Source organism: Sinocyclocheilus anshuiensis, unplaced genomic scaffold (assembly GCF_001515605.1).
Source record: "Sinocyclocheilus anshuiensis isolate Anshui unplaced genomic scaffold, SAMN03320099.WGS_v1.1 scaffold643, whole genome shotgun sequence".
In the NCBI taxonomy this organism is placed as follows: domain Eukaryota; kingdom Metazoa; phylum Chordata; class Actinopteri; order Cypriniformes; family Cyprinidae; genus Sinocyclocheilus; species Sinocyclocheilus anshuiensis.
This window is the reverse complement of record NW_015551067.1, coordinates 1,094,188-1,119,449: the sequence shown is the minus strand read 5'-3', so window position 1 is coordinate 1,119,449 and position 25,262 is coordinate 1,094,188. Positions and strand designations below refer to the sequence as shown.

General features: G+C 37.8%; 1 pseudogene; it reads right to left on the bottom strand.

The window, feature by feature from the left end:
• Positions 1-25,262, bottom strand: part of LOC107662145 (ryanodine receptor 1-like) — a 113,019-nt pseudogene that overhangs the window by 42,415 nt on the left and 45,342 nt on the right.

Below are 25,262 nucleotides of genomic sequence, written 5' to 3'. Positions count from 1 at the left end.
TTTTTTTTTTTTTTTTTTTTTGGCAGTAATACATCATAAATGTACTGTACCATAAAATCATTAGATACAAAATACAATTTGTTCAGAGCATTACCATATCAAGGTCTTGCTCTTGCAGAGCCAGTGCCAGCTCATTGTTGTCAATGCAAGACGCGGCAGCAACATCCAGAGGAGTCGATCCACGCATCCCTAAAAAGCAACACAAAAAATTTAAAATTCTTTAAACGAAACAAAACAAAACCAAGTAATACTATGATCCTAAATTGTTTTATTTTAATATTATTTAGATTTTTTTTTAAGGAACTATGCATTAATTATTTACAAATTTCTGTAACAACAGAAATTCTTTAACAATAAGGTCTCATTTGTTAACATTAGTTAAAGGATTAGCCAACATAAACTAACAATGTGCAATACATTTTACAGCATTTATTCATCTTTTTCAGTGTTAGTTAATAAAAATGCAATTGTTCATTGGATAATTCAATTAACATGAGTAGCCAAAGTCAACAGATACAACTTTGATTTAAAAAATGTATTAGTAAATGTTGAAATTATGTATTTAATTATTTAATGTTAACTAATGTTAATAAATGGATCCTCATTGTAAAGTGTTACTAAGAACGATAACAATAATGATAACGTTCAGCAGAGCACCGGCCCCCGGATCAAACGATGTTAAAGAAATAACATCATCCTCCAGCAGCTTACTCTCGTCCACAGCCGATGAGCGCGAGAGGGAAAACCCCTTTTTAAGCTACTGGTTCCAGCCGGATCCACCTGCGATCCCCATGAGCCCATCCTCCTCTGTGCCTCAGCAGCGGTGGGTCCTGAGCCGCGGAAAGCAGATGGCTGCCCCCTTTCCTCGAAAAGAGAGACAAACGAGAGCGGAGCTTTTCATTAAAATACGCTCACAATGAACGCGGACTGCCCCCTTAAGGACATCGCGTGCGTGCTCTTTGCCCAAGCAAACAACGCAGAGATCTTTCGAAGTTCCCTTGAAAGGGAACCATGTTAGCGTCCACATCTACAGACAAGTTCTATTTATTATAAGCATGCACTGCAGTTATGTCGTCTACCCATTTAAATGTGCAAGCTTTTTGAACTCTGGTGGATTCCAATTGGCTGTCAATGTTTTTATCATTCAAAAAATCATTCTGAAAGTGATTCCAATGATATCTTTCCTCTGTGTTGTTGTCGTTATAGCTGTGCTGTGGACTTCCCTATGCTCACAGAATTAGAGTTATTGTTATAGTTATCGTTGGTGTGAACAGACCCAACAATGATAAAAATATGCTATCTGTATCAGTTAAGTTTTAAAAAGTGACCAACCCAGTCCAATGCCACTGTTCTGCAGCAGGTATGAGAGATGGTCAAACATGGAACGCTGATTCTGACGGCTGATCCTGCAGAAGTAGCACAGGAAGCGACAGCAACTGGTCACCATTTGTGGGAATCGAATTTCCTGTGGAAAAAATAAAGAAGTTTGTTTCCCTTTACATAAGTTTCATTGACAGAGTCGGATCCTTGTCCAAGAATATCAGTTTTAAATGTTCAGTATATATATATATATATATATTGTCACGAATCCGGTCTGAGGACTTCTGTCCGATTGCCACCCTGCCATCATATTGACTCTCACACTACACAGACTGTTTCACATTACCTTGGACTACATTTCCCATCTGCCATTTCACTAATCACACGCTCACCTGAAACCAATCACACACACTCAGAGCCTGTTCAGATGGCCGAGTATTGTTTAGCATTTATCACTCTCCCGTAGTGTTAATTTTGTCAGCTATTTTCATTTTAGTCTTAGTCTTAGTCCTGGGCTAAAATGTCCTTGTTAGTTTTTATCATATTTAGTCAACCTTATCCTATTTATTTTTAATCAAGTTTTAGTCGACTAAGGCCTGGTTTCACAGACAGGGCTTAGGCTAAACCAGGATTAGGCCATAGTTCAATTAGGATATTTAAGTAATTTTTATAGACGTGCCTTAGAAAATAACATTACTGGTGTGTGTCTTGAGACAAAACAAAGGCACTGATATATTTTAAGATCAGTCAGTGCAAGTTTATTTCAGTTAAAACAGCTCAGACTTACATTTTAGTCTGGGACTAACCCTTATCTGTGAAACCGGGGGTAAAAGTCTCAACATTTTAGTCTAGTTTTAGTCCAAGAAAATCTAAAGTATTTTAGTCTAGTTTTAGTCGAAGAAAACCTGAAGTATTTTAGTCTAGTTTTAGTCAATGAAAACTTGACATTTTAGCAATAAGATTATTATTAATTAACCGTACAGTAGTATTAATTTTGGCAGCCATTTTTAATTTAGTCTTAGTCTTACTCAAATGTACATTTTAGTTATCATATTTAGACAAACTTGTCCTGTTTTTGTTTATTCAATGAAATGTATGAGCATTTTAGTCAGGTTTTTTAGTCAATGAAATATTAAGTCACATTTTCGTCATTCCGTATAATGGTTAAACTGATAAAAATTATTTTTGCTCAAAATTGTAATCATAATGATTGTTGTCATTTGAGAAATGTACTTTTGCATTTCATCGCAAACAATATAGTCGAGATCTCATGACAGAACACAGACCCTTTCACAGGTCACAGAAATTACACTTTCATTTTGTTCGCTAAACTCCAGCTTGTTTGTCGGTGTTTTCAGGTCATCGGCGGCAGCGCTTCCGCAATGAGGAGCGAGCACGTGCGAATGGTTGCCAGATTGCTTAAAATAAGCAAAACACCGGGCAGAAAATGTATGGTTGTAACAGCGAAACTCTGATTCGGGGATTAGAACTCTTGATATCTGGCAACCGCACTCATGAATGTTCGCGTAGTACAGGCGTGTAGAGCAGTCTGAAATAACATTTTGTCTCCTTTTTTGACGAAAATAAAAAGAGGTTTTTGGTAAAGTTTTTATCTTTTTTAATACATTTTCGTCTCGTCTTATTTCGTCAACGAAATTGCATGTTGATATAGTCGTCAACGAACATTTTTCGTCATAGTCTTATGTCTTCTTTTGTATAATCCTTAGAAGCCAAAATCGAAATAAAAAAAATAAAATTAGCTTAATAAAACCGCCACAGGCCTAAAGTGTAAGCAGAAGTTTGAATGTTTAGTTCTCTCTTCTATCATAATTAAACAGGGCTTTCATGTTGCGCGTGCTGAAGCTCCTCCGCGTGAGCACAATCTCGCTTCTGAATTGCGAATAGCAAAAATGCATCATAGACAAATGTTTGAAAAACAGCTGGTGACTCTGGTGAGATAGAACTTACAAGATAATGTATATATAGCAATAATAAATGTATGTGTGTTTTCTTAATTTCTCCAGTACCAATAGCAGAACCGTTAACGTCAAAGCTTATCGATACTCTGGTCTTTCATAATTTAGCCCCGGGACCAATTAAATACCGGGTTTCGGTACCCATCCATAGTCTTGATCCTTGCCTGTTATCTCATTTTGTCTGATCTCTGCCTGCCCTGAAGTTAATAGCCTGTCTTAGATTTACCCTTTGCCTTGCTGTTTCGGATTGTGTTTGCACCTCGCCTGGACTATTGCTGGTGTTATTGGATTACCCCTCTTGTCAAGCCCTCTGGATTTTGTTCGCCGATCGATGACCCATGCCTGCCCTAGGATTACTCTTTCGTATTGCCTGAACTATACCTGTTGTTGTTGTCGACCCATGCCTGTTTTATGACCACGCCTTTGAATAAAGCTTTGCAGATGGATCCGCGTGTCTCTCGTCTTGTTCGCCCCGTAACATATATACAGTAAAGTACCCTTATACATACAGTAAACAGGAAAGTACCTTGGAGTCTCCTCCACCTCCTAGTACATTGACCATAACCTCCATGACCGTCTCATGCATGCCCAGTGCTCGCATCAGGTTAGGGTGCTGGTAGAACAACTTGTTGTTCATGGTGTTCCTATGAGACAGGAGACAATATGCATTTTTAGTATTTGAAATACTACACATGATACAAAATATATGTTCAGATAAGCATAAATGACTAGATAAGTTCAGGGCATGAACACAAACAAGACACACCACAATTTGGGGTCAGAAACATTTTTTGTTTTTTTTTAATAAATCAATATTGTTACAAAACAAATAATTATTTCAAATAAAAGCTACCCTTTAAAACTTTCTATTTATTAAAGAATCCTGAAATATTACATCTTTTTATTCACAAAAATATTAAGCAGTTTTTTTAGTTTTTTTTTTAATTGATAATAATAAGAAATGTTACTTGAGCACCAAATCATTATATTAGAATGATTTCTGAAAAATCATGTGACACTCAAGACTGGAATAATGGCTGCTGAAAATTAAGATTTGCCATCAGGAATATATTGCATTTTAAAATATATTAATATATTAATTAGTCTTTCGGATGAGACATTAAACCGAGGTCCTGACTCTGTGGTCATTAAAAATCCCAGGATGTCCTTCGAAAAAGAGTAGGGGTGTAACCCCGGCATCCTGGCCAAATTCACCCATTGGCCTCTGACCATCATGGCCTCCTAACCATCCCCATATCTGCTGATTGGCTTCATCACTCTGTTTCCTCTCCACCAATAAGCTGGTGTGTGGTGGGCGTTCTGGTGCAATATGTCTGCCGTCGCATCATCCAGGTGGATGCTGCACACTGGTGGTGGTTGAGGAGATCTATGTAAACTATGTAAAGCGCTTTGAGTGCCCAGAAAAGCGCTATATAAATGTAAGGAATTATTATTATTATTATTATTATTATTATTAGATATCCAGTCATTTGAAGTACCCACCCAATGCTCTGAATCATAAGCCTCTCCTCTTCCAGGCCCATCTGGACGATGAGAAGGGAGCGGATCTGTCCCAGGCACTCCAGCATGTCCATTGTGTCCTGTACAGACACAGCGCTGATGGCATAGGCCTTTGGCAGGGCACGGATCAGCTCTCCCAGAGCGTCATACTGCCGGTGAAGAAGACTGAACATGAGCCGCACCAGCTCAGGGTTCTGAATAAAGGACTCCTGTGCCCAGTGGATCATTGTGTGGGATATCAGCTCCTGTAAAGTACCTGGGGCATAGAATGTTCTGGAAATGTTAGACTAACACTAAAAATAAAAATAGTACAATTTTGAACTAAAAGCAAAAATATTGATCTATAATTGCATCCATGAGATGAGGTGAATCTGAACAACCTTCTCAAGACGTTTGACTACATTTACTCACTAGGTTTGAGCTCTTCCTCTGGTTCTGGCTCCTCTTCCTCCTTTTTTTTCCTAAAGGTCTTGATCTTCTCCACTAAACTGAGTAGTCTCCCTCTCAGAGACGCATCTACCTCTTCCTCCTCCGCATCTTCTTCTACGTAAACACCTGAGGTACAAAAACAAATATGGATAAGAACCACATAGTCCAATAATAATTTTTTTTTGTCATAATTTTTCAGTTTAAATCTTCAGAAGAATAACCAGAAACTGAATTAGCTGTAGAGAATTTGATCCACGGTGATTTTGCAGCAGCAGCTTCTTGGTGTTTAGTTGTTGTAATGTGGCCATACAGCAATTTTTGTGAGATATATTGAAAACTGACCACAGTGATTCAGGAGCTCATTGTGGAAATTCTGGAGGGTTTCCTGCACTTCCTCTGGCACGGGGCAATCCTCTTCTTCCGGGCTGTGCTTGAAGTTAGTCAACAGGAAAACCTACATATATGCACATAATCAGTGATTAGTCTCCCTGAAAGCAACAAAAATTATACGTGGGTTTAAAGTAAAGAGTTGTGCATTATACTTGTTCCTGAGGAGGAGAGCGAAACTCTCTGGTCCTGCGAGCGGTCTCTGCAGCACTCATAGTAAATGCTCTCATTAGGTCATTATATCGTTCACGCTGGTTTGCCTGGATGTGCCTTACAAATTTATCAGAGAATGCCAAAATAGCCTCAACTCTGTGTCTGAGCTCACAGTCACAGAAATACTGTAGAAGGGTGCACATCTGAAAGATGAGACAGACAGACAGACGGAGACAGTATTAATAAAATATACAAACAAGAGAAAATATACATAATATACAGTATATACAATAATTGACGGACGGACGGACGGATGGACAGACGGACAGATAGATAGATAGATAGATTGTATAAACAGACAGGTAAGCAGACAAAAAAATAGATATACATATACAATATACAAACAAACGAACAGTTGGACAGACAAATAAATAGACAGACAGACAGACAGAGACAGATAGACAGACAGACAGAAAGATCTAGCGATTAAACTTGCCTGCAGTTTTACAGACTCTGGCAGCATCATTTGAAGTAGACCCTCCTCTGGAGCCTCCTCTTCCTCCTCTTTGGCCTCCTCTCCTACTTCTTCTGCCTCCTTTTCCTCCTCTGCTTTTTCTCCATCCACCTTTTCTCCCTCCTCAACCTCTTCTCCTTCCTGTCCCTCCTCCTTCTTCAGCGCTTTCAGCTCCTCATCATCCTCCTCCTCCCCAACTCCCTCATCCACGGCTTCCTCCTCTCTTTCAGCTGCTTCTTCCTTCTCCTTCACCTCCTCTCCTTCCTCCTTGGGAGCAGCTTCCTCTCCTAGTTCCTCTGTCTCTCCTGCCTCCTCTTTTTTCCCAAACACATTGGGATCGATCATCTTGAGAATGTGCTTGACGTCTTCATCGTTGAAGATGCCCATAATGAGGAGGGTGCTGATGAGTTTGAGAATGGGAACGAAGTGGAACTCAACGCTGCCCCCAACAGGATCGCGCATGGCCTGGCTGCCATCAAACACGGCTTCGGTAAGCATGCTTAGAGCCTTGGTCTTCAGCTCCTGTAAGGGCAGAAAGAGTTCAGATATTAACAAAGAGATCATCTGTCTACCAACAATCAGGTTTGGACCCCACTGTATCCTCATCGTACCTGCAGAGGTATAATGGGGCTTAGGGTGTACAGATCTGGGTCAGTACCCACAAAGTTGATAGGGGAGAAGTGTAGCTTGGGTCTGAGGCAGGTCGTGAGACCCACTCCTGGCAGATCATGGGCCGCCTCTGCATCCGGGAAAAGTGTGATGCTGAGCGTCTCTTCTGTCATTGGAATAATAAACTCACGATTAGTTCCCAAGCGGTTGCGTTTGGCTGACTCCAGGTGGATACTGATGAGAAGGTCGTAGTAGCCGCTGCGAAGAGGGCCTGGCAGGTAGGTATTCTCTATAGCGTAGAAGAGCTGTGATTCGTCCACGTGGCTGCAGAGGGCATGGGCCACACGGTTGTTGCCCAATGCACACACGGCGCAATAAAGCATCAGAGTGTGATAGTGGAACTTCAGCAAGTAATGCCGCTCAGACAGTTCCAGGATGTCAATACACCTGCACACGAGAAAGAGGAACACGTCCACTATTGAACAATACACAACAACTAGATTAAAAAATTTGTCAAGACAAACTTTGATGTCGGCTTGAGAAAGCCTGGCCAGAAAGAAATTTTGAAGTGTTCTTGGTAGTTGCCTGGCAGTTGCTAGGGTCTTCTGGATGGTTTCTACATGGTTGCTAGGGTGTTGTGGGTTGGTTGTTAGGGTGGTCATAGTCACTGCTTGGTGGTTAATAGGATGTTGCTATGCAGCTGCTGGGGTGGTTGCTAAGGTTTTTGCTGGGTGGTTGCTAGGGTGTTGCTATTTGTTTGTTAGGATGTTCTAGGTGGTTGGTAAGCAGTTGCTAGGGTGTTCGTGGTCATTGTTATGTGGTTGCTAGGGTGTTGCTATGCAGTTTCTAGGGTGTTTGCTACTTGGATGCTTGGGTGTCCTGGGTGGTTGCTCGGCAGATAGATAGATAGATAGATAGATAGATTTTTCAAGTCCCTGCTGAAAAAAAACAGCTAAAACTAGCCTAAGCTGGTAGGCTGGTTTTAGCTGGTCTTCCAGCCTGGTCATAGCTGGTTTGCAGGATGGTTTTAGAGATGATTTGACCACTTCTTTAGCTGGTCAGGCTGGCTGGGAGACCAGCTGAATAACCAGCTAAAACTAGCTTAGCCAGGCTGGGAGACCAGCTTAAACCAGCTAAGAACAGCCAAGAACAGCCTGGTTTTAGCTTTTTTTTTCTGCGAGGTATTGTTTTCGATTTAGATTTTTTTTTTCTTGTCTCGTTCTCCTGTACCTGTTCTCTTCAGGTATATGCAGAGCCATCATGGTGATAGGCTCTGTACATTCCACCATCCAGCCATGCCTCTCGCTCACCCGCCCCACTTTTGGATTCAGGAAGTGGTTGGGCATCCGGCTCCAGATTACAGGGGTCAGCATCTCAACATCCAGCCTAGGAGGACACTGGGGCACTGGGTTCTTGCGTTCACTACGGAACATGGCTGCCGAAAGAGGCATGATATTCTATGGGATGGAGAAAAAAGGCTACAATAAGGCTACAAATGTTCAGTAAAAGTATTTCTAAAAGAAAGCTGATGACTTTTAGTGCCAAAAGCAGAGGATAGCGAAGACCTTGAGTTTTCCGAGTTCCAGCTGCAGCATGTTCTGGCTGGTCGGCAATACAAACACAGCTGGGAACAGCTTAGTGTTGGGCTCCACCTGAGAGAGCATATGTATACATATGAGTTCAAAAGAAGAAAATGCACTCCTAACAGAACCTAGGGAATTTTTGAGTGCCACTACAGTTCCTCCTTTGAAGAGATGACCTTCACTTACCTGGTAGAAAGTGTTGATCTCTTTCCCATTGGCTGTGAAATTCATGAGACCTGTTGCCAGGTCAACCAAGCAACCAATCACCAGATCCTCCTGGCTGAACCTCTGCTGGGTGTTGCTCCCAAACTCTCCTCCCCACACCATATAGCAGTTACTCCTCCTCATACTGATAAGCAAACAGAATACTGTTAAGTTTCATATTCCTGAGTGATGAATGAACAAATTTTGTAGCTCTGTAGCTTAATCAAAGTTCTACAATACCAATCAAAAGTTTGTGGTCTTCTTGTGGTTCTTTCTTTCTTTTTAATTAATATTTTTATTCAGAAAGGATACATTCATTTCTATTTAAGAATTCTATTTCAAATAAATGCTGTTCTTTTCAAATAAATGCTTTTTAATGAGCACTAAATCAGCATATTAGAGTGATTTCTGAAAGAACTTTTTTTTTTTGAAAATCAAGAATAAATACTCATTAATAAAATTATTTATTAATGTAATTTTCTTTCAATTATTTTTCTAGTTCCAAATTTTTTTGTACATCCAAAATACTACACTGAAAATATGATAAATGTAGGCATTAGATTGCTCCCAACCTATTCTGATGGTTGGTGACTGAACTAGGCCACCGGTGCACCAAAATCGATATTCACCTACATCACCTCACTATACCGAACATTTATTTTTAACTAAATGCCTCTCCACACTGCAGCTTCTTGTATTTGTCTTCATTGGGCTACATTTCAATAATTTGACATGGCAGAATTTTGTCATCTCACCTGTCGTGTATGTTGCCCTTGTCGTCTCCAACAGTCAAAGTGACAGTACGGACCTTAGACAGGTCAAAGTTCAGGTCATACATGTGGAAGTCTGGGGTGACCCAACCCACCCATACCCCACTAGGTTCTTGACCGGCGAAGATACGGACTGAGTAATAATACTAAGCAGTTGAGACAGGCAGAGACAGAAGCATAAGTAAAAAAAAAAAAAAACAAAAAAAGAGCAAACAGTGCGTTACATACTACAAATCTTGCAATGAAGACTGACTGTGGTCGTATTGAGGATGATTTCTGGGTCGTCACGATCGTCAGGCACCACATCCTCAAACAAACGGGGCATAATAGGTGGAGAAGGAGCGATCATGGCTGCCTTTTTAGCTTTAAACAGGAAGCTGAGGGAAGAATTTTGAGGGGTCAAGCATGAACTACATTTTCTGAAAAAGAAGTGTGCTTAATTGTATTGAATGTGCACTTGTGGTGTACTTTGAATCTATAAAGAATATAAAAAAAACTGTACTTGAAAATAATATAATATTAGTGAAATAAAAGGCCACTTAAGTGTACTTTCATGATTGTTTCTTAACACACTTAAGAACAAAAATCCATTTTGTAATAATGTCAAATTAAAAAGTACACTTAAAGTACACTTATTTGCTGACTAACATACTAAAGCACAAATAAAGTATTTGATTATAATTTTAACTACAGTGTTTTTTGACATTTTACATTTTTAAAGTTAATATATTTTAAATGTACTAAATTGCAACTTCATCATTACAAATGTGTAATTACAAATATATTTAAATATATGATATACAAGTTTCAATAAAATGACATTAAAGTCTATCTTAGTTTCGGCAGTACATTTTAACCATTTTTCCAAGACAATAGAAGTAATTATGAAATTACATATAAATATGAACTTAAGTCCTACTTAAGTGGGGTCAAAAAGCACTCTAAAGTTGCACTTAATATAAAGTTAAACTATAATGCATTTTCATTTAATTGCAGTTAACATGCAATTAATGTCTGAAAACATTACATTCAGTTCTCACTCAAGTATTTTCTTTTAAATTATATTATGCCCTTAATAAGTCCTCTTTTGTAAAGTATGTAAAAGTTCTCAGATCTCACCCTTTCTTCTTTCCTTTCTCGGATGCAGTGTCTTTGTCATTTTCCTTAATGCCCGGGATATCTTTGGGCACAGATGGCTCCTTTTCCTTCTCCTCCTGCTCTTTGCGACTGTCTGACTTTTTCAGCACCTCGTAGTCAGAGTGGGGGTCCACCTCCAGTACCTCTTCTTCAGGGATGGTGAGGGTTCGTGTGAGGGGAGTGGTGCCTGCAGGCACCTTGAAGGTCAGGTGGAACTCTACAGGCATGCTCAGTCTGAAGAACAGCATGTCTGTGTTGGCATTTTGGGATCCGAAAGTCCTGTGGGTTATTTTAATACAGGGGGCACTGTCTACGGTTCCATCAACACGAGAGACCTACAGGTCACATGAGAACAATAAAAAGATTCAGAAACTTTATCTATACCATTAATCTCAACTAAATGACACAAACATTGCTTAAATACCTCAATGTGGTTGTGGTCGGTGGGCACTGGAACATACTGGGGGAGGCTCTTACTGAACCACATTGTGATGTCTCTCTTCATGTTGATGGCGAATGGCTCAAAGCCTTCTTGGAGGCCACAGATGGTGAAGTAACGTAGGCTGCTAACATTCTGACCCAGGTTAATACGGCCAACCTGAGAAAGACCCAAAGTGCAGACTGGAATAAAACCTGGAGGGAGAAGAACAAAGAGAAGAAGCTGATTTATTGTAGCGGTATAGTATTGCAATATTTTGAATGGCAATATTGTTTTAATATACAGACGCAAGGTAGCCTACTGATCTTTTATTATGTACATTGCAAATATGAATTGAACTTTTGACACTAGAATAATAATTGCTTTTTCAGTCTATAGTGCTGTTTGATTTTTTTTTTTTTCAGAGATGGAGGCATCTAAGAAATAACTGAAAAAAGTGCCTTCTGTGTTTAAATTCAATGTATACATTTATTATTTTGGATTTTTTAACAAGTAAGAGATGAAGGAGATGGATATGACATAAGATTTGCGAGGTGCTTGGTATGAATATAAAACACTCCAGAAATACTACAAACAGGAGGACTTATCTCACGCTCCACCATCCAGAGATAGCATTAGCCTTAGCAAAGGATGGCAAAGCTGACATTAAGCTACTTTTGGCACTTTTACCGTTGAAAAAAGGTATTAATTCATAATGTATGTTGTCGCAATGCTCAGAATGTTGCAAAATGTGTAAAATAGCAAGAATATCATATTGTGAATTAAGAATCATGATAACTTTTTATCGTGGGGCCGGTAGCATCGTTGGCATTAGCCTTAGCTAAGGATGGCAAAGTTGACATTAAATCAGCTTTTTTGGGGGCATTTGCAGGTGAAAAAAAAAAAAAAAATCACAATACATGTTATTGCGATACTCAGCATATCATAAAATCTATAAAACCGGAATAATATCATATCATGACTTAAGAACCATGATAATATTGTGGTACTTTCCACTCTTTTCACTAATTTACAGAGGAGAAGAGTGCTTTAGACTATCTGTTTGTGCATTGCCTCAAGATGGTATTTTGACAGAACTTTCACCTTCATACAGGGATATTTAAACAAAAAAATGTCTTTATTTATCATTGTTATGTTGTTCCAACCCCCTTTTTTGTAACAAGCTTAAATGTAGTCCACATGCACTACATTTAAAGTCTTCTGTAGTCATTCCCCCATCTATGGCTACTAAAGCCACATATTCACCCTATTTGATGTCAAACAGCATTCATTCTTGTGCAACTTATGCCGAAAATGTCATCAACATCAAAGGTGTCATATTAGATTTTGAGAGATACAACAGAAGGGTAGATTTATAGAGAATAAACTTAAATTATTTTCATGATGCTTTTTTGTCATTTTGGAGCCCAAAAACAAAGGCCAGGCTATTCTTCACAAATTCATACTTTGTGTTTGATGGGAAAAAGAAAGCCATACAGGTGAATAATCAATTTATTACCTTAAATCCCTTTCCATAATACAAAAAAAAAAAGAAAAATCAATCAGAGGTAATCAGAAGTAAATTTTCATTACACAGCTTTTTAAATCCAAGACTAGATCTGTGTCTATGGAAACAAACCTCTCGATACTCGATCAAAAAGTAACTACGGACATTTCCTGACCAGCTAAATGACAAAGCTTATTAAAAAAAAACACATTACCCCTCAAAAAATCGCTGATAAACAATGTTATAGCCTAAATCCTCACCATCTCCAATCTCAATGTCTTTGAAGGCCATTTCAGAGCCAGAATCGCTGATCAGCATCTCTCCGTTAAGAGTGAACATAATATTCATTTCAGTGAGGTCTATCATGCAGCCGACCACATCACCAGACTGCCATTGACGGCCAAATGGCTCATTACCAATGTGCCATCGCTGAGCCTGCAGGAAGAGCAGAGGAGAGTAATTCAGCGTTTATTGCAGCTATCCAAAATAGTCTGTCAGCAACTTGTGCGGCACACAAAATTTATTGGTACAATTAGCTGGAAAGATGGCCTACAGCCTGGTAGCATATAACACAGCAGAATTAGATTAATATGACACCACTGACCCTATTTCCATTAAAGACATAGGCCAGCTCATCAGAACCAAGCTCAACGTCAGAGTGGACGTTCGGTCGAGCCCAGCCAACTCTCATCTCTCCTGTGGTTACGGCCTCAAACTCAAAATACCATTTTCCTGAGGTAACAGCATACTGCTTCTCCGCCCTGAAGATACGCACTTTATCTCCACATGTGTTCTCAACACCATGACCACCTTTGGGACAAAGAGATTTTAGGAGTGCAAAAACAATACAAATCCTAACAAATATTTAGATCTGAAGCTGGGCAATGACTTTATTAAGGTCTGTTCCATATTCTGGAGCGTCAAAACATACCTAACCAGCATATGCTGTTTTTTTCAACAGGGAAGTGATCATTTTGACATCCACACTCACAACCTCATTATTACAGACACTGGTAATAACACACTAAAACAAAGACTCACTGCTCTCCTGATCTGGGGGCTCAATGTTGTATCCGTAGCCAATCAGAGTGCGCACAGCGTTGTTCACACTGTCTCTATTTGTCTTCTTGGTTCTTTCGTCCAGCAGGTTGTATGGCACCAGACGGGGGTTACGCTTATTCAAGATGTCCTGAGGGTCACACGGTAAGTAACAAGAGTAAAAGGGTTGGTTTCCCTTTCAAGTTTCTGAAGAATTCTAGTTCACAGAAATTCAACACAGTCACACAACAAAGGTCCAAAATATGATATCTAATTTTTAACCAATTATAGCTGTTTATTTCCAGATACTTATGTTTTCAACTAGATATATTATACATATTTCTTAATTCAATACTGTTGTTACAATTAACAAAGCCAACAAAAAATTTTTATTGTAATTTTGCCATACACTTCATCAAAATAAATATATTGACTTTAAAATTTGAATCTATTGATTATATAACATTGAGCTATAATCACATGGTATGGTCTGGGAAATAAAGCACCCTTCCACCATGATCTATACGATTTTGAAATATAAATATAGTTAATTATTTATTATAAATTAATTATAAAATCATATAGGTATCATTTAAACAATGATTATTATTTCATAATTTTTCTGGAAATACAAATGTTATGTGCATAAATGTTTATGGGCAATTCATGCTGAATTCATGCTTATTACTACTATTAGAAGTATTATTACTAATAAGTATTATTCAAATTTCATTACCTTTTAATTTGAGTTTTAATCATGTTTCCTGTCTGCTAGCTTAACTGAAATTTAGGATATGAATTGGAATTTTCACAAAGTGTGATGGCATGTTTTATACTAACTAACATTGTATATATATATTGTATAATATATTTATTTATTTATTATTATCTTTTTTTTTCCATTTTGTATACCCTGTACTTTGCTATATTACCTTGAAATTAAGAAAACTAGTTAACACAGCGAGGTGACAGCAATTTTCTCACTTAGAAACTACATGTTTTATTATGACAGAATCAGCATAGTGTCCACACCTACCTGCACAATGCTATAGGTCCATCCTTGCCTGACCCTGTCCCGTGCCCAAACATTATGCCCATTTTCTGCTAGTTTCTCCACCAGCTGGTTCTGATTGGGCATTAGTTTGACATGACTGAGGTCCAGAGGAGCAGGTTTGTATCCGCTGCTCATCACATAACTGACCAATGAAAAGAATAATATGAAAACAAAAACCTTAACCATTAAACAAGACCAATACTGCCTGGGTGCGTTTTGAGGTTTACATACGTTTTGGGCAGTTTGATCTTCCTCAGATTCTCCTCTGCTTTCTCATCTCCCATGCCTACATGGCATCCCAAAGCTAAGAGGGTTCTGGAGAGGTCAAGGAGAAAAAAGTTGGCGAATAAATTGGATAGACAGATGGATGCATAAGCAATGAACTTCAGACATTTGAGATTCAACAGACACTCACTTCAAGGTCTCTCCAGACATCTGGAGGTTATAATTCCTCTCGGGTTCCGGAAGACTCTGAAAGTCCACCAGACACGGGTGCAACTTCTTATTATCATCCCTGAACTGAGAGAGTGTTGAGTTTGCATGTATGTTTGTGCTTGCGTTGGTGTTTATTTGTAAAAGACAGAGACAGACAGCACTCACCACTCCATAGATCCAACCCTGCTCAATTCGGGTCACGGCCCAAAGCTCATGGATGTTTTCTGCAAGCTTCTCTCTGATCCGCTCCAAATGAGGAGGTAGAGCAATCTACAAATGACATTACATACACAATACATACACTGACTGCTGAGTCAAAGAGTTTTTGGCAAGCAACAGCAGAGTTTAAAAAAAAAGTGGTTAGTTTAGTTTACCTGGGCAGTGTCAACAGGACAGGGAGTTGATGAGGTGTGCGTGAGGGACTGCGTGGGGCCCAGCAGGTTTCTGACTCCACTAAAGTCATGTTTATACTCCTTAATGGGCTCAATGCGCATTCTGTCTTTGGGTAGAAGGGCTTCATAACATGGTGCATAACCAGGAGGGGGCAAGAACTTAAAATCCCCATGGTGACCACCCAATAGGAAGCGAACTCTGAAAAATGAATTAATCATATTTTTAAAATTAAAACTAGTGATTTTAGTTTTCATTTATAAATAATTGTCTCTGTTTTGATAATATCAAAATTTTTGGGGTCGGTAAGATTTTTTAATGTTTAAAAAATGTCTCTTATGCTCACCAATGCTGCATTTATTTGGTCAAAAATACAGTAAAACTGCCACTTTGTGAAATATTATTACAATTTAAAATAGCTATTTATTTTAAAATGTAATTTATTTCTGTGATGGCAAAGCTGAATTTTCAGCAATCATTACTACAGTTTTCAGTGTCACATGATCCTTCAGAAATCATTCTAATATGCTTATTTGGTGTTCAAAAAACATTTCTTACAATATTTTTTTGTGGAAGCTGTGATACATTTTAATTTTTTTTATTTTTTGATAAACTTCAAAAGAATAAAATAGAGTAAACATAAGTATTTTGAAGCATTATAAATGATTTTAACATCACTTTTGATCAATTTTATGTACCCCTGCTAAATAAAAGTATTAATTTCTTTAGAAAAATAAAAAATAAATATAAATATTTAATGTGCATTGAATGTTTAATTTATATATTATCCATTAATTATATACAAATGAAAAATAGCCAGCATCTTAAAGGGGTCATATGATGCAATTTCAAGTTTTCCTTTCTCTTTGGAGTGTTATAAGCTGTTCGTGAATAGATAAGATCCTTAAAGTTGCAAAGACTAAAGTCTCAAACCCAAAGAGATATTCTTTATAAAAGATAAAGGGGTCCTATTATGCTCTTTTACAAAGTCTTGATTTTGCTTTAGGGGTGTAATAGAGCATGCTCATGCTTGGTGGTTCGAAAAACGTTAGCTGTCCCAGTGCGTTGTGATTGGCGAACAGCTTAGATGAAAGCGAAACTACTTTGTTTGGCCTTCCAAAAGAGGACACAACTAGAAATCAGAAATCGCCGGAAGACGGCATCACAGTATGGTAAGGGGCGTAACATTTCCGTCACACGCTTGAGGTATTCGGCCAATCACAACGCACTGGATTGCTGGGCAATCAGAGCACACCTCGCTTTTCAGAACGATGAGCTTTGTAAAAATCGACGCGTTTCAGAAAGGCGGGGCATAGAGGAGAAACAATAATGTACAGTATGTGGAAAATAATGTGTTTTTTGAACCTTAAACCACATAAACACATTGCATTACACCAAATACACAACATAATGTTCTTTTTAGCAATGTCATATGACCCTTTTAATATCGCCATATGCCTACTACAAAGATTTTCTATGTAATACAAAATAATAATATTAATTACTTCACTCCAGCAGAGTAGCTAATGACAGGGAAGAAGAGGCCATCTACGTTGAAGTTCTCAAACATTCCCTGGACTGGATGGTCATTGATACGGAAGGAGATACTGGGCACACTCAGATCCAGACAGCAGCTCACAACGTCATCTGCTGCCAGGATGTGCTGGTTGGGTGAAGCCACCTGATGTGACACATGACCTACACAGACCAAAAATATGGTTGAAGGACCATAAACACTCACACATATAGAATGAGCAAGATCACCACATTTACCTGACCACAAGTGAAGGCCATCAAAGCCATAAGAATAGAGGTCATCGCCCACACCGTTGCCACCCCAGCCCTCTCCTTCTCCTGGGTACGGACTGAAGCCCTCAGTCAGAGCCCAGCCAACACGCAGATGGGTAGCCTGAGCTGTCACAAATGGTTCCACATAGTCCACCATCACCTCATAGTACCACTTCTTATACTGTGTAGAACCTTCACAAGTCCCCAAGAAGATATTGGGCCTCATGCTACAAGGAGTAAGTGATATTTATTGCAGTAAACGGTTTGAAATCTTTTTAATTTCTTTGATTTAGCACACTTTTTAACGAACAAAAGCTGCAGTAAACGATAAAAGGTGCGATGCAGCATTTTTGATTGGAGAAAAACCTTTATATCTCAACAGATATTACCTTGATACATAGTTAACGATGTTAGTCTGCAGCAGGAGGTCACGGCCCGGAAGCAAATTTTCTGTGATGAGGTTTTGATTGGACCTCACAGCAACACCGTTACACACACACAGAGAGCGCAATACATCTAAAACCTGTCAAGACATAGGCAAAGGAGAGTGAAATCTTCAATGTGTCGCAAAATGATAAATGTGAGTTGACCTAAATCACGTTTGCAGTCAGACCTTATGATTTCGACCGTGCTTGTCCAAGAGAGAAATGATAGACTTGATGTGATTCTCCTGAATGATGTTCAAGACTTCAGGACTTTCAATCAAAACACAATACAGCACCTCTAGGATGCCTGAAGACCAACAGATAAGAAAGAATTATGAGAGCAAGAAGTATGTGGCAAAGTTTAAAGACGGATTGTTAGTCATTTTGTGCCATTTGTTGACCGTGTGCTGGAGGAAGGTGTTATAAATACCTGAAGAAGCTTCCAGACGATCCAGTTTACTAACCAGCCAGTCCAGGTTATCGCAAAACAGAGCACAGTTAGAGCGGTTTCCTCTAATCAGTGACGCTGTGAAAACAGAGACACATTCACAAATCTAATCCATCAATATAATCCAAAAAAATCAATAAGTAATGAAGAATGAATATAATTTTTTTTTTGATTAAATTATGCCTTTTACATGCTATTCAATAAATGTTATATATTTAATAAATAATTTAAATTAATTATTTCTTTTTTTTTCCCCTTGAGTCTCTTATGCTCATCATGGCTGCATTTAGTTAATCAAAAATACAGTAAAAAAGGGTGATATTTTTAAATGAGAAAAAAGTAATAATGTGAAATATTCATTTTAAAATATAATTCATATTTAATTCATATTTTAAAACGCAATCATAACCATTATTAATAACTGATCACTAATAATAATTGATAGTAATCAGCACATACATTTTTTTCTGAAGGATCATGTCACCACAGAAATAAATTACATTTTAAAATAGAAAACAGACTTTTTAAATTGAAATATTTCACAGTATTACTGTTTTTTTGATCAAATAAAGGCAGCCTTGGTGAGCATAAGAGACTTCTTTCAAAAACATTCAAAAAAATCGTATTTATTCAAAACTTTTGACTGGTAGCGTATATTTATATTTATTTATATTCAGTCACCAAGCAGTTCATAGAGCAGGTTGACAATCTCTTTCCAGGACTCAGCAGCTTCCTCTCCGGCAAACTCAGAGAAGTGTGCAGCAGTGTTGTAGACATTCAGCCGGTCGATACATTCCAGCACAATGGTGATCATCCCCTGCAACAGAAAAGAAACATTCATTAAAGGGGATCGGGGCTGATTGTCAGACAGACAGGCACAAACACACACACATACCTCTTCTTGGAAGAGGTTCTGTCGGTTGCGTAGAGAACGCAGCTTGGTCTGTTTCTCCTCATGTTCCAGCTCCTCCTCTGGAGGCCGGAAGTAATGGATTAGATCCTGCAAGGACAGGATCACTGCGTCCAGTGGCAGGGACACCGGACCAGGGGATTTGTTCTTCCCACTCAGAGAGTCCAGACCTCTGATGTAAGAGAGAGAAGAGGATGCATGCACATTTACACACACACACACACACACACACACACACACACACACGCACACACACACAAGAAAATATAAGGCAACTGTCTACAAATATTTTCTTAAATTATCAGTCTGAATAGGCACATTTTCAGAGCTTTTCAGTAAACTTATTTTACTCTTTTTAAAAAAGAATACTTTTATTATAATTATTTATAAAATACTTGTCAAATTTATTTATTTATTTATACATACATACATACATACATTCATACATACATACCAAAAGTTTGGGGTCAGTAAGATTGTTTAATGTGTTTGAAAGAAGTCTCTTATTTTCGCCAAGGCTGCATTTATTTGATTAAAACAATATAAAATATTTTATATTTTATATAATATTAATAATATAAAATATTATTTAATAATATCATATTTATATAACAATATATTTTGATATATTTAATAAAAATGTTGGACATGCACACATACACACACACACACACACACACACACACACACACACAAACACGCACACGCACACACACACAAGAAAATATAAGGCAACTGTCTACAAATATTTTCTTAAATTATCAGTCTGAATAGGCACATTTTCAGAGCTTTTCAGTAAACTTATTTTACTCTTTTTAAAAAAGAATACTTTTATTATAATTATTTATAAAATACTTGTCAAATTTATTTATTTATTTATACATACATACATACATACATTCATACATACATACCAAAAGTTTGGGGTCAGTAAGATTGTTTAATGTGTTTGAAAGAAGTCTCTTATTTTCGCCAAGGCTGCATTTATTTGATTAAAACAATATAAAATATTTTATATTTTATATAATATTAATAATATAAAATATTATTTAATAATATCATATTTATATAACAATATATTTTGATATATTTAATAAAAATGTTGTGAAATATTATTGCAATTTAAAATAACTGTTTTCTATTTTAATATACAATAAAATTTAATTTATACCTGTGATGCCAAAGCTGAATTTTCACATCAAATGATCCTTCAGAAATCATATTAATATTCTGCTTCAAGAAACATTCTCAATGTTGAAAACATTTAAATTTCATTTCATTTCTTTGATCGATAGAAAGTTCAAAAGAACAGCATAATTTTTATTTAGTTTAATTATTTCATTTTTAATTTAATATATTTGTATTAATGTCTTGCTTAATAAAAGTACACTTTTATTAAAAATAAAAATAAAAAGACTGCACCAAAATTTTGAACAGTAATTCCTAACATTTAGCCAAAAAACGTCATATTGCTTATATTTTCACTTTGTTTTTTATCAAACAATAAACGTAACCATTAAATATCACCAAATTCTTATTCTGCCAATAAGGTATTACACAATATTCAGTGTGACCGTATAATATACAGTATAAATAAACGTTAGATTGTATGTGATGCACTGTCGTACTTGATGAACTGTGTAAAAAGGCCTGTGGTGCTGTAGATCATACGAGCAGCCTGAGACTCTTCCATCTGAGAGCGAGAGCAAGTCAGTGCATCATCCATATGGCCCTCTTGATGTAAGATGGCCTGAAAGAAAGATAAAGAAAGAGAGAAAGAGTTTGGTTTAAATGTAAGATCATAAGAAACACAACAGTCTGAAAGGCTTGACATCAGGTATATGAGTTCGTAGCATGTGGTTTGTAGTTCAGCGAGCTTCATACCCTTCTCTTCATGGTTCCCAGGCGAGCCGCTTTAGCATCTAAAGCAGCATATGTGAGCCACAACCCTGTGGAAAGATGCTGCATAAAACACATGGACTCGCCATACTTGATCTCAGGGACACCCATTCCTTCCACATCTCGCTTCTTCTGAGCCCCCTCCACCTTCTCCTGTTCTCCAGGAATGAGAAATGCTGTTAGAATTTGATAACTAGTAAAACTGGCAAAATAAAAAGCAGATATTTTTTATTTATACAAGTTCAAACCTACCTTTGATGCACGGAAACAGAAGGCAGACATCTTGGTGTTGGCTTTCTCTGGATCCAGAACCATTAGACCTTTCTCCTCGTCCAGACACAGGTACCGACCTGTTGTGATGTGGCGTACGCGGAAGGCCTGGCCCCACTTCATGTGGCTACCGCTCCAACTGCAGAGAAATAACAGATATGTATTACAAAACGTATATGCAAAATCATAATAATAATAATATTTAATAATTATGTCACAGTTAAAGGGGTCATATGACGTTGCTAAAAATAACATTATTTGGTGTATTTGGTGCTTTCTTTGCGTGAACATTTGGGCGGCGTTATACAAATCTTCCCACATCGTGACGTAGACCTGGGGGCGTGTTAGAACGAGCCGATTTAGGTAGGCATGGTTGACTCTTAACTTTTATAAAGAATATCTGTTTGGATTTGAGACTTTAGTCTTTGCAACTTTACAGATCTTCTTTATGCACCAAGAGCTTGTAACACTCCAAAGAGAAAGGAAAAATTGAAATTGCATCATATGACCCCTTTAAGAGATGCAAGATTTTCTCACCCAATTCTCAGAGGCTCAAGTCTCCATAATGAACGGGCCTGACTACATACTGCCCCTCCTTCATATTGTGCAATCCTAGAGAGAGAGACTGACATTACTATCATTTATGTTAAGCATTCAGTGTGAAATACACAGTATGAGGAGGTTAGCCAATCACAACAGGTCATTTACTGCACATACAGATGGTACAGTAAGAAAAACAGCTTATGTATGTGTGTGTGGGTGTATACTGTACATTACTGTTCAAAAGTTCAGATTCAAAATTTTTTTTTAAAGAAATTATTTCATTCTGCAAGGATGCATTCAATTGATCAAAAGTGACAGTAAAGATATTTATAATGTTACAAAATATTTGTATTTCAAATGAACGCTGTTCTTTTGAACTTTCTATAAATCAAAGAATACATAAAAAAAAACAGTTTCCACAAAAATATTGTAAGAAATGTTGCCAGCACCAAATTAGCATATTCAAATGATTTCTGAAGGATCATATGACACTGAAGACTGGAGTACTGGCTGCTGAAAATTCAGCTTTGACATCACAGGAATAAATTACATTATAAAATATATATCCAAACAGAAAATAGTTATTTTAAATTACAATAATATTTTACAACATGTATTTCTGATCAAATAAATGCAGCCTTGATGAGCATAAGAGCCTTCATTTAAAAACATTTTAAAAAATTCTGACTTTTGAGCGGTATTTAGTGTTGGGTCCGAGTCGAGTCCAAGTCCTTAACCAACTGAGTTTGAGTGGGAAATGTGTATTAATGTCTTGACATCTCAATTTTATGTTGTTATGTTTTTTTTTATCTTTCATGTTACACATGATGTGGATTCGAGTCCAAAAAGTCTGAGTAAAAGTCAAACTATGTGTCTCCAAATCCATTCATAATTGCAGTCCGAGTCCAAGTATCCTAACTGCAATATATATATATATATATATATATATACATTTTTTTTTCTTGTCTTACTTGCGCTGCTCTTCTCCCTGATCAGGTGTTGAGATGGCCAGACACTCATCCATGTGACCATGAAACAGTCTTAAGACATGACCTCCAGTTAAGTACCCTAAAAAGAGCAAATATAAAGACAGAACACAGACAGATAGGTTACATTATCTTTAAAAAATACAGATATATTTCAGAACATTTTGCTGTTGTTTGACTGGGAATTCTCTGTATTTGCTGAACGCTTACCCTCTGCCAGCTCACAGCCTGAACAGACAGGATTCATGTTCCATAAGGTCTGCATAAAGGAGGCATCTACCATCAGGTCCCCGCTGGCGTACGACAGATGCTGCAGAAGATATCACAGACACCAGCTGTCAGCTGCTCAGAGAATCATGGTTGATATTATTATTAGATCACTAAGGATCTAAAAAGTCTCACTAGGTATCTCTCTGACGACACGCTAACCAGGATCAGGTCGTCTCCTACCCTAACCTTCTCACCCTCTGACCTCTGTTTGGATGCAGGATGGATGTTCCACCAACATGCTTCTCCTGAATATACAAAGACACAAAGAATTTGTCCAGTAAAAAAAAGGAAAAAACTTCTAACATACATATTATTATTACAAAACTGCAACCCAAACAAATGCAAACAAATATTATTATGTAACAGGTTTAACAGTGTATAACAAGACAATGTCACTGTTGTGATGACTTTTTGCTTGTGTCATTTGTGGGTAGGGTATTGTTTGTGTGAATGTGTGTGTTGGGTGTTCTTTTTCTCTCCCTCTTTGATTGTTCTCAAGTGTGCATAGCCAGAGAGCTGACTGTCACTGAGGCGCACCAACACTCAGTGTGTTTCATGGTGATATAAATGTGCCATTTGCAGACTGTGGAGGAGACGGTGGGAGACATTTGTTAGCTTTACCATCTGGTTCATGCTGTTCAGACAATACTCTTTTTCCTGGGTTTCTATAGTGCAGGGGTGTCCAAACTCGGTCCTAGGGGGCCGTTGTCCTGCAGAGTTTAGCTCCAACTTGCCTCAACACACCTGCCTGGAAGTTTCTAGTATGCCTAGGAAGACCTTAATTAGCTGGTTCAGGTGTGTTTAATTAGAGTTGCAGCTAACCTCTGCAGGACACCGGCCCTCCAGGACTGAGTTTGGAGACCCCTGCTATAGTGGGACTGGACATTGCATTGATGTTGCTGTTTGAATCCCTGAAGTCTGGGATTTTGATGTAGAACTGTCACTGTTTTCACTACTCCCATCTGTATTTAAATTTTGCATTTTACAGTTGTAAAGTGTAACACTGTTTGTATAATATTATTTATGTAAATTATGCATAATTCAGATGCAATTGTAATTTATGATTGTACACATAATAAAAAAAAACATAATATAATAATAATAATTTTTTTGTTGTAGCATAGTACTACTAGTAGGTAGTTGTGGTTGTTCAGCTCAGGAAAAAGAAATGCAACCAGAAAAACACATAATAAACCTCTAGTACTACTACTACTATGACTAACAACAACAATAATAATAATAATATTTTTTTTATTATTATTATTCAACATATGAAATACACATTACTCTTGATCAGGGCTGTTTCTAGTGGGGAGAAAGGTGGTGACAATTATAGGGGCCCACAGCTGTCGGGGGCCCCCGGCGATTTCAACCGACTGCCTGAGGCCAGCATGAAAGACGTTCAGGACAGTTGACGGGCCACTGCTGCACGTCATCACAAAAGCTTATCATTTGCACGTTTTTAAGCCTTGCCAATTTAAACATTCAAGCACAAGAAGACGCGAAAGAGCTCAACTGAGTACTCGCGAGCTGTGTTCGGTGCGCACACAGACAGCCGCGTCTCAGACAGCACGCAAACACCGAATTGAGTCCTCTTTCACGTCTTCTTGAGCTTGAACGAACAAATACACTTTGCCAATTTAAACATTAAAGCACAAAAAGACGCAAAATATTTAATTCAGGTTTAATTCAGCACCCGTTCACTGTGTTCTGTGCACACAGTGTGCACGCAGAGAGCTGCGTCTCAGTCTGCAAACACCGAATTGAGTTTTGAGTCTTCTTGCGCTTGAACGGACAAATACATACAAAATTATGTCAAATACCCATTTTGGCAAATATCCTCGAAAAACTGTTGGTTATGCCTTAAGTGAACGTAAACAGTTGAGAAAGAAATTGAATGTGTATCATTACATTGGATCCATGCATTGTGTCTTAAAGTGACGGCACCTAATTTACTAGCTGCTGTCAGTGTCCTTAATGTTAATCCAAGAAAAAAAAGAGAGATCACTCACTGCTCTTGGCTGACTTACTTTTGTAGATTTAACAAGAATTAATCTATATTTAATTTATACAGTGAAGACTATGCAATGCTATTTTACATTTGTTTATTTGGTTTCTGTACTTGCACACCTAAAAACGTGAAAAAACTTAAAAGATTGTTTAATTTGTATCTTTGTTGTATTTATTTATTTGTGCTATTTACACAATTTCAAACAGGGCCCATGGGTACAACCTGCACCAGGGCCCCGCAAACCCCAGCTACGGCCATGCTCTTGAT